Here is an 11,985-nt window from a genome sequence, read left to right on the forward strand (position 1 = left end):
GGTACGTGCAAAATATGTGCATTTTTGTAATTATAATTGAAATGTGAAATGAAAAAAATCTAGGGAACATTAAGATGTTTTAAAATGTCATTGTACGAGTTAAAAACGTGCTAAGGATATCTTCAAGATATTTTTAAGGCAAGCATATTTTTTGACGAGATACATAATATACGGAATAAGGTGTAAGGTTTAGAAATTAACCGATTATATTTGTGTGTTTTTCTTTTCATCTAATTCTATGGACATTCCTTAAAGACCTTTTTTTAAGCATGCTCATGCATCATGTCTAGTGAGCGCGTGCCGTATGTCACCCTCAACTTTCAGTCTTCTTAAGAGAAACTTTATCGTTCGCGGTTTCGTATTCTTGCCCCATTTCTCTCTCGCTCTCTCTCTTTCCCTCTCTCTCTCTCTCTCTCTCTCTCTCTCTCTCTCTCTATCTCATCCACCCAAATGATTCTAATATACGTTCGCGAGTTCACACTATTCCATAAATAGAATAAGGTAGCATACAGCTGAGGCGGAAATTTCTATCTTTTTCTCTCTTTCCCGGCACGTGCTTTCGGTATTGCCATATGTCGATGCTCGACAGACGGTGAAAAAAGGAAAGAGAAGGCGGAGATCAAGAAAATGAGGGATGAAAAAGCCGATGGCGAGGAAAAAAAAATTTCTTTACTCACGTCGGTTTGAAAAGCGGTCAGAATTAATGCGTATGTGTTGGTCACCTAGACCCACCCTGTCCTTCCTCTCTCCCTACTTTTCTCCATCATGCACGTTTATAAGAATAGAAGTGCAGCGGTCTCCGTTTATCCCCAAATCTCCCTCGGGAATCGATACCAAAAAAAAAAAAAAAAAAAAAAAAGAAGAAGATTTTATAAATGAAAACGATCGTACGTGGCGATCCGTGAAGCTTGTGGATCCGATTATACAAGAAATATGCAAGTGCGATCGAGAACATTGAGATTTTATTTGCAGCAAAAACTCTTGCCGTTTTAATACAGAAGATCACGGTGCGTTTGCTGCGCATGGACGTGCGGAACAAATAAAAAATTGTATAAAAATACGAGCGAAAAGCTTAAGATTAAAGTACGAGAATAAAATAAAATAACATATGTGAGAGGAAGAAGAAGAGTGACAAAGAGATACACCTCATTATTAACCCTCCGTGATCATTATTATTGTGCACGTTTGTGGCAGGGGTGGCGACAGGACCACGATAGGGGAAGAGATTAAATTGGAGATATTTTCTCGGATCGAAAATGCGATTTTTCCCGGTTTCTCATCGTTCTTACTGTGTGATCGTGAAACTTTGTAGTTTTGAAACGCTGCGAGTTCGTTCGTTTCCCGAAAAATCTGTTCTCTTCGGCTAACGTCCATTGAGATCGGGGTGGACAATGGACACATACACGTGAACCTATAAATCTCGCATTGTGCTGCCACTAATATTTAGCAGTCCACATATTAACCTAGGGGTGAGAGGTCATGCACCCGGCCATTGTCCAATGTCTGACCCCTCTCGTAGCTGACCACCGATTTCTTATTTACGAATACGCGATTCGTTCATGACCGATCTTACATGGCACGATGCAGAATTTGAAATTTGTGATTCGTTTGACCGAATAAATCTTTGAACATTCTGCAAATCTTGTGTGAAAGAAAAAAGTTATGGACGTTACATGAAACGTTAATAAAAGTTTGAATCAAAGGATCTGTTTATTCTGACCATTTTATATGAAACTAAAATTAATTCTTCCTTTGTAATAAATCTTGTAATAAATCTTTTTTATATGTTAAATTATAATCCCTTCTAGGAAAGAAACGATTTTGCTGGAGGAATTAAAAATTTGGCTCGATACAGCATCGATCGGAAAATAATTTTGTTGGACTCAAAATAATTACATGTTATTTAAATATGATAATACTGCCAAAATTTTGTATATTCTAGCAACCAATTTGAACGTTATACATAATAATTTTAAAGGATTAAGAAAATTATTTTATGTATTTGGCCAATTTATCATGTTTAAACGTCGTATATAATAATTTTCCATGGTCCATCCGATCATTTATAATATCTGATCATTTAGATCTGAAATTTATAGAAATTTGACAGCAAAACTATTTCCTCCATAGACGATGCCCGGTTCTATTATGTCCAAGAAATCTTGCTTTTTTTTGAAAGAAACTTAAGTAAAGAGTGAGAAAACGAAACTTAGTAAAGAGTGAGAGAGACATGATGAGGAATGGGCAAGAAAAACGAATGAATGGCCCAGAAATATTGGGAAAATCAGGGATCAATTCCGGAAAATCCAAAATCTGGACATTAACCTGGTTAAACGTGCGGTGGCTTGACCGATTGTCATGTACGTTAGAAATCGCGATACTTTTATTCTAATAAAAAAAAATACAGTGAAATAAGCAAAAGAAAAAAGCATTTAGATATAAAATTTAATTGAATAAACAAGTGTTAACAATTACGGATATCAAGTGTTAGGAGTATAATTAAGAAAGCCACTTTTTATTAGATCAAGTATGTGTCCGTGTGTGTGTCATGCGCGCGCGCATGTGTGTGTGTGTGTGTGTGTGTGTGTGTGTGTGTGTGTGTGTATAAAATGTACAATCCAGAATGAAATAAAATTTTTTTATAAACCTGTTGCATCCAATACACCAAGTGACTTTCAACACCGCGGATTTCCTTTCCCTTTTTTTTCTCGCTTTTTTTCCCTTACGGCTCTTTCGGCTGTTTGTCGATTTTATAGGGTTCCTTGCTCGCGCTTCGATAATCCAGGACTGTCCGCGTGTGCGTTTATTATGTATGAACGAGGCTGTTCGCGGCACGCGCTCGCATGAAAAGCACAGACGAAGGTATTCCCCTTCCGTCTTTTCCTATGGATAAAAAGCCAGGGGAAGAAAGGAAAAAAATGGCGGAGGGCTGGGAAAGGCGAGGGGATCGAAAAGAAACACGCAGAATTGTGGGTTCAACGACTGAATTCAGCCTCTGAATATCGAGAGCTCTTCAATACGCAGGATGCTGCTACGAAAAGCAGATGAAGGATAGTAAGAGGGCTGGAGAGCAGGGGGAGGCATAGCACAAGCCAGCGGGCGAGGGAGCGGATACAAAAAAAATCCGAACCGCCGAAAAACTGACCACCAAATTGTCACTTACTTTGAGATCACATTTTCTTCTTGGTACGTATTTTCTATGTTTTATAATAACTCTTTCCGTTTCTGTATATATCGCACTGTAAATCTCTCGTGCATTAGACAGAATAAAAGAACGTGATGACACATCTCAAAATGATGTGTAATGATTGCAAAATGTTTCATTGACAACTTGATGTTATTTGATCATTATTATGACTTTCTATTCCGTTTGGCTTATTTCGACGATAAGTAAGTTTTTAGCAAAAGCTAATAAATTACGGAGCGGTGATTTTTTTTTTACCGTAAGTCAAAGTTTAATTTGTATCATTATTAAATACAAAATTATAAAAAATATTTTTGTATAATATTTTTGTATGATATATCATATCATTATTTTCTTTCAAGTCTTTTCTTGTAGAATAAGTTATAATTCACGTTTGTAATAATTTACATATCTTATTTTGATTAAGGCTAATATAATTGTTACGGCTTGAATCTCTCTCTTTCTCTCTCTCTCTCTTTCTCTCTCTCTTAAAATAGAACATCAAATAAATGTCGAACATATAACGTTTCATTTTTCATAATAAGCCCTTATTAAAGCCTGCTATAATTTTAAGGGGAGACTAGTGGTAAGATTGGTCCACGTTAAAAACTCACGTGGAAAAACGTTGGCATTTTCGTGTTAGCAGATGAACCATGAGTGACCCACGAGTGTGGGTCAGCTGTCAGTTGTTTGTCCTTCTAGAGAGGGGGGCGCCATTTGCGGGTGCAGGCTGTAACGCTAAGAATCAGTTGCTCTAACCCCCCCTCTCCCCCCTGAAAAATAGCTATCGCTTTCTTTGGACTCGGACGAATTTTCCGTTTGCTACAATCGCAAACTCGCGTAGCTCACGGGAATTGAGATCGCGGATTCTCGCAACATTCTCTACAAAGATTTAGATTACATTTTTACTAGGCTATATTGAATTGGAACTGGAAATAATCATTGCTATCAATCAATTTCTAACGATCATATAATTGTTACCCTCACTATGATTAGCAATTGTATAGGTGTTGTTTCCAGAGTGCTGTGGTTTTCATAACTTTTTTGTGCTATGAATAGAAAAATAAGATTACTATTCTGTTACGGTAATTTTAATTTTTTCTCCATAAATATGAAGAATTTTCTTCATATTTTTCTTTAGAAATATTCTCTTGAAATGCGGTTTGTAAAAAATAACTTTTATTGCTCTTGACATCCGAAAAATAACTTTATTCCTTTTTTGCCTACATTCATTTTTTGCCTTTTTTTTGAAACCTGCCATTCTATCAAGTGTTTAAGACTAGATATGAATATAACTAAAAATATTTAATTGTAAGCAGTATTGCATCACACTAATTATCTTTGTATAATGAATGTGTGTATGTTGATACAACTTATTTACTTTTAAGCAGTTATATTGACTTTGTTTCGATTTTGTTATTATGAATGTGCGTAGCAAAACTGCATTGCAACCATCACACGCGTGAAACCATCACACCTTATTCTATTATTCTATTATTACCTTCTATTATTTGAAAGTATGATCAAATGATTCTGAAAATGTAATTGCAAGTTTAGGAAGTTTTGATGGCATATAGCATATATGTTTTTTTCGTGCCTCTCTAAGCCTCTCTAAGTAATGATGAATTTAATTGTATAATGTGAAAATGTGTATGAAGATTTATTGTATTTTTATTTGTATGTAATATTCCGTAACTTGCGACTTTAATTTGAACAACCGGTTCTCGAAGTTATACAGAAATAAAAGTTTTAATACCAAAATAAGGCTAAAAAATTAACGAATTGGAAAGCTCAAATTCGTATATTCAGAACAAATGTTTCACGAGAATTCTAAATATTACAATTAAAATCACTAGTTCTAAAATTTAGTTCTAAAATCACATTTAGTCAATATTACTATTTTCTGTATTCGCTAGAAAATTGTGTGTCATATCTAGAATTAATCTATGCAGCAGTATCTGATAATATATACAAAAAAATTTAGATCTCATAATCAAATCGCACAGCTACCTTCATAAGAGATGTGAGTGGCTGTTATCTAATCGAGCGCCACAAAGAAATCTTTTTTTTATATTTGAAAAATTGCTCATATATGAATTTTATCGCGTGTATGTTTTTTATCTAATCAGTATCATCTATATCTATATTGATTAGATAAAAGCCGTATATGATATCGCAGAGCTTGCTAATTTTTCATATCTAGTTAATTTTTATGTCTGCGAGATTATTTTTTTTATGTAGAAGAAGACTCAGGTATAGAAATTTATGTTGAAACCGACCGACAATAGATGAGACAACATATTGGAAAGCTTAAATATCTGTCCTTTTAAATTTATTCAACGGAGAAACGAACACGAAGACTTTTTAAGAAACACGATTTTGCATTAGATATGATTAAAGAAGCTATCATTCACACCATACATTAATATAATTTATGATTTTTATTTGAAATTTTATGTAAATTTATGTAAATTTTATTGATAGAAAAACTCAATAAAATTTAACATGGAATTTTTGTCAAGTAATCTTGTATGAGGAATTTTATTTGCACGTTCATGCTTCCGAAATTACGAGCAGTATTCATAGTCAGTTTTATATTTAACATCGTCTTAAGATAATATTTTAACCAATAATTTAATAAGATAATCGTATAAGCTTACTTAAGACGAACTTAAATATAAGAACGGACTATGAATGTCGGCCTACGACTTTATCGCTTACTTCATTCTCATGTTCCTCTATACCTGTCTCTGTCTACATTATAATTCTGAATTTTATATTAAAAATACCCTAATTATTGATTATCTTTTCTCTGCATCATTCTTTTCTCTTCATCGTCAAATTATGAGCTGCTTTCTCCTTCTTGTTGTCAAATGTTACGAACCTAAGAAAGGGATCAAGGCTAAAAAGGTAAAGCACGTTCACAGTAGGGGGTCCGCCATATTCATTTCGCAGGTCGTATTTCGAATTAAAACTTTCTTCAGTATAATATTTTGCAATATTACAAATGCATTTTTGAGATCTGTCAAGTAGGAAATGCGCGAATATTATATTGCCAAAGTACTGAGACACTGAGACAATGTAAATACAATATAATCTTAAACGAACATATTTGGCTGCGTCCGATTTTGCACCACATTTCAAAATTAATGCTCAGATCGAACATCTCGTGATTTAATATCATTTTGCCAGCTCGCATCTCAGATTTATAATGCCATCAATCTGATGATGGCAATTAATCTGCTAAATACTGTTGAATATAGTTTACATTAATGACATCAGATATTTATAAAAGGTAATATATAATATTTATTTTGTATTTTTAACTTGTGCATCTTGCTACGATCAATAAATAATTTTATTTTTATTTTTTTTTTTGAACGACACTTATTAAACTTGCTTATTTATCGGCCTTATTTATACTTTATTTATTTATTCTATATAAGATACAATAAATATCAATAGATTGTTATTTTTATAATAGAAAATAATAAGATAATAAGTAGCATCAAGAGACAATATCTTTGTGTTTAATAATTTTATTTTTTTGTCAAATTTATATTTTATAACAATTGCTTATATCGCGAATCACATGTCATTATTATTACGTACATTATTATTAACATACATCCAACGCAGCAGCTCAAAGTTACATTAATAAATTGATAATAAAATTTGGAAATTGATTATTAACCCTTGTTTCATTAAATGTCGAATGTATATTTACCTATTTTTTAAATTGTTGTGCGTAATTTATAACGTAATAAATATATTGTAAAAAAAAAAATAAAAGAAGACTGATAAATAACTATATTTCTACATAAAAATATATAAATAAAACTATTGAAATTTAATAAAATATTTGGTTTTTTTTTAATAAATGTTTTTAAGGTATTTCAGAAACATTTCTTATGGACCGGACATTTTGTCGCATGGATCGGACATTTTGTCGCAATCTTCTAAAGATGTCTCAGAGATACAACGCGACATAATTGTGACGCTTTCAATATTACGTTTCTGCAATGAAATCTTTTTTCTTGTTATTGAGACATGTATAGAATCATATTGTAGAAAAAGTCGTACTATTTATCTTATCTTCAACAAATAAAAATATACTGTATTACTGTGTATTTTTTTTTATAATCTATATATTTATAATCTCTATTTTTAAATTTTATTATTATTAACCTCCCAAGTGACATATATTAATTGAAAAACCATTAGCCATGTATGACTAACCGATATTTAGCCATGAAAATATTCTGTCAACTAATAGTATTGTTTGGACTTTATTTCGGAAAAGTTAAAAAATGGATGCTGTAAAAATGGATGGTGTTAAGGAAATGCTGCTCTCTGGTGTCAAAATCAGAAAAATTTCTCTGTTGATGAAAACGTTGACGCGAACGTTTTTTAAAATTTACCTACTTAAGTTACATTCCAAAACTCCCTCTCTAGGAAAAAATTTTACTCAATGTAGTATAGTATGTGTTATGTGTACTATATATTTCGGAAAGAACGTTTTGAAATGTAGCCTTGGAATTAGTATTATGATATCTCCGTTTATAAGAGAGAAAGTATGAAGAGAAAAACTGAAAACACTTTTTCTATACAAGATATCTTATTTTAATGCAAATAGTGGAATGTCAAAAACGAAGTAACTGATAAAAAATGATTTAAACACAAGTTATAGAATTTTGAGAGGGCCATATGATTATAATATTAATTTATTTGCAAACTTCGTAAATGTTATATTGCTAGTATATCTAGAATATATTATTATAAATATATAACCATTGTAATATATTTGCAATATAACTCTACAAATCACAGCATAATATTACACGAGTATCATGAATGCCACAATGTAATATTATGTGTATAAATAAATATTGTAATATGGTTCTGTCAACAATTTTGAATGTATCATTTATATATCGTGCATATTTCAAATACATATTACTGTACATAACATAGAAAAATATGTAAACATTTATATATAAAAATGAAATTACTTAATTGTATATCTACGGTTGAATTGTACTTTCGTTTTTAATTAAATAATTCAAGATTCTAGATATACACATTATAGGGATAATAATCGTATCACCTCTCGTGGGCAGATAGAGTCGATTAAATTGAGTAGAAAAGTTCTTTGTTATTACGAAATTCAAAATAATTGATGAGATATTAATTTGTGGTGATTTGTGAATGACTTGGTGTTTGAATAGACAGCCCAGGCTATAACTTTATGGGCGTTTTCACAGTTGTTAAACACGCGGTAAGATGTTTGGAGAGTTAAGTACTGTAAACAAATTTCATTTGTAATTATTTGTAAATCTCCACCTCTTTCTAGTAACCTCTACGAGTATGCGTAATGCTGTGTTCCATTCGTGCGAGAACATTTGCTCCGATTTGTACAAATTTATAACTCATTAATTATTGCAAAAATTTCGTAATGATAGATTACAAGATCAATTAGTTCAACAGGTGTCTTAATTTGTAATATTGCAAGTAACTCATGAATTTATTTCTTCAACGTTTTGCTTTTTAATTCAATATTTAAATTTTTTTATGTCTACTATTTTTTTTTTAATTTATATAATACTTGAAGAATATAATGATATGACAAATATGTTTCTCGTCGAGCTAAGAAATCACATTTATTTAGCTAATTAATAATAATAATAATAATAATACCTTAGTTATTTACTATTCAATTATTTATACTATTCAGTTTAAATGGAAAATATATTTAATACCTGGAGCAAAATGTGAATAACAAAATAAAAAAAAAAGCAGTTCGCCAAACATTAAACATTTTACGAACAACGGAATAAACGAAAGTAGCATTCATTAATCTTTTAGATCAAGAATATCACGTATAATAGTGTTAAGGAAAAAAGAAAATCTTTGGAAAGAAATATTTGCATACATCGTAAATTTTAAATAGGTCTTAAATCTTTTTAGCATATGTATCTACGAGGAAGATTAATGACGGTCACATAGAAATTTAGAAAACAATAAAAAAATTGACTTAAAATATTCATGAAATGAAAAAAATTCTTCTAGCTATTTTATCTTTGCGCCATTGTAACTTTACACTTGTCATGTAAAAGAGACGTAACGAGAAACAACAAAAGAAAAAAAGACACAGCATGTTGCTATATTTCTATACTTGTAAAAATTTCACTTAATTTCACTTAGTTAAATCTTAGTCTCTGAAACATTTTTTTTAATGATAATAGTTGTAGAATGCAACTTAATTTCTTAATAAATTATATATCATTATTATAATAGTCATATATTAATAAATCATATTTTATTATCATAGATTTTGTAATCATATATTTACCACTATCATGATGATGTATATATTCTGATATAATAATAACGCTAATAATATGATTCTTCATTATTATTTTCAAAAACAATCAGTTTTGTTACTTAAAATAAGGAATTGCTAATCGCAAAGGCAACATACTTATATTTGAAGAAAGACTCAATAATAGCTAGAAGGTGATGAAGTATTTAATGTGCGTTTATTTGCGTTATGCGAGACCTTTAATAAAAATTATTTATGAATTGGAAGTTAACATTAAATTAAAAAATTAAGAAATATATTTTAATATTTCTATAAATTAAATGTGTGTAACATATTTGTTTATATAAAATTAATTTCTTTAAAATTAGCATGTAAGGAAAAGTTTAGTAAATTATAATTATTAATTAAGAGACAGAGGATTATAGTGAGAGAGAAAGAGAGAGAGAGAGAGAGAGAGAGAGAGAGAGAAGAAGTGGAAAATTCTTGATATACTTTTCTTTTTAGATAAAATATAAATCTGAATATTTTTGTCATACAATGTATATTTTTGTATTAAGAAAAAAAAATATATACAGAGCGATATAAAATTAGGTGATAAAATTTAGTGATAAAATTTAATGATATAAAGTATATTCTAATGATTTTATATTTAACAAAACGCTATGTTAATAAATATTTGTTGTATAATATTAAAAAGAAATCTAGAAAACACTATTGAATTGCACATAAAAATTTGGAAAATTTTAAATTATATTATTTGAAAAAAAATAAAAATATTTTACTCCAAATATTTTATTAAACAATTTCTTTATCAGTTTTTTGGTTTCATTAAAATTTTTTTCTTGTATGTTAACTATTTTTAAAGTAACAATATAATAAAAAAAGAAACAAATGTAATCATGGAAATAAAATAATCTAAATTATGTGATTTTCTAACAATTGTGTTCACGTAACGTTCACGGACCATTTTATTGCCGTTGTGACGCTTATAAAAAAATCTTTATAAAAAGTAAAACGAGATTTTATGTTTATTTTTAGAAAAGGGATCTACTTCAAACTATAAAATTGTTACGGTTCTTTTAGTGCCAAAAAAAAGGGGGGTAAAATACTTTTGGGTGCCGCAAGAAACAAAAAAACGAATAAAACATATATACAAAATCCGCATTGCATTGTAAATTGCATTTTTTGAGTTAAATATATATAAGGGAAGGATTTAACTGGTCATCACTCAACTTTCTCGATTGTACAAATAAAAGGATGAAATATTTGTTGTCTGATTTAATGTGGGCATGAATAGAATATTTTTGCTGTTTTTAATGACGGAGAAAAATTTGTCTCACGCACACAGAAAATAGTTATATGATTTTGAGAAGGAAATATTATAATTAATAAAATATAAAACTATATTTTATTCATTATATTCACTATATTCAGTATAAAACTATATTTAACTATACATTTAAAACTATATTTAACTCTAGTATAAAATTATATTTAACTTTAGTATAAAAACTATAAAACTATATTTTATTAACTATACCTAGTATAAAATTATATTTTTCAAAATTTTTAAATAAAATTTATTTTTAAAATAAAACTTCATTACGGTACATTAATTGATATAGTTTTCCTTTTTGTACAGAAAATTATTATAAAATTACTCTTAGAAATTGCTAGTTAAAAAGTTTCATATTTTATTTTGACATAAAGTATAAGATAAGATTATATTTTTTTATAGTCACATATATTTGTGCGGAATAATGAGAAATCATATGAAGAAAAAACAATGTTAACAAAAAATATGCAACAAAAATATTTTGCAAATTGTGCAAATTTTCTTTTTAAAGTAATTACATGTGTTTTCTACAACAATGGATTTATCTTATTAGTGCATAAATGTATATAATACATACATACATAAATGATGCTAGAACGCAAAATAATATCCACATTTATACTTATACATCGTATATATAAATATAATGTGTTAAAAATTTCTTTCTCACAATATATGTGATGTCTAGATTATGGTAATTTCTATTTCCGAAAAAGCTCCCGTTTTAAAATATCATGTTTTAATAGGAGTTTCTGCCTTCTTTTCAGCATTAGGGAAAGGGTGCGAGCTGTCTACTTTAGAAAGAAAACAGATTGCGCTTGCCGAAAAAAGAATGTTCAAATAATAGCATGGTACACAAATTGTGGGTTTGATACTTCTTCGAAATTAAATTGAAATTAATTAAAAAATATCTTAATCATAATCACATAATAATTTTTGGATTAAAATTTCCTAATTTATATTTACTAAAAAATATCTCTAAATAAAAAAATATCTCTAAATTTTAAACATTCTTGTCAATTTACTCTTTTACTCGCTTTACTTTTTATTGCAATTCAATTATTTCTCGTTTTATAAGAAACAGGTACGGTTTTTATGTGTTTTCGGAGAAAACGGAAAGAAAACGGTAAAAACATCTACTAC

The sequence above is a fragment of the Pogonomyrmex barbatus genome, unplaced genomic scaffold, assembly GCF_055798465.1.
Source record: "Pogonomyrmex barbatus isolate J1 unplaced genomic scaffold, ASM5579846v1 scaffold1, whole genome shotgun sequence".
NCBI classification, from domain to species: Eukaryota; Metazoa; Arthropoda; class Insecta; order Hymenoptera; family Formicidae; genus Pogonomyrmex; species Pogonomyrmex barbatus.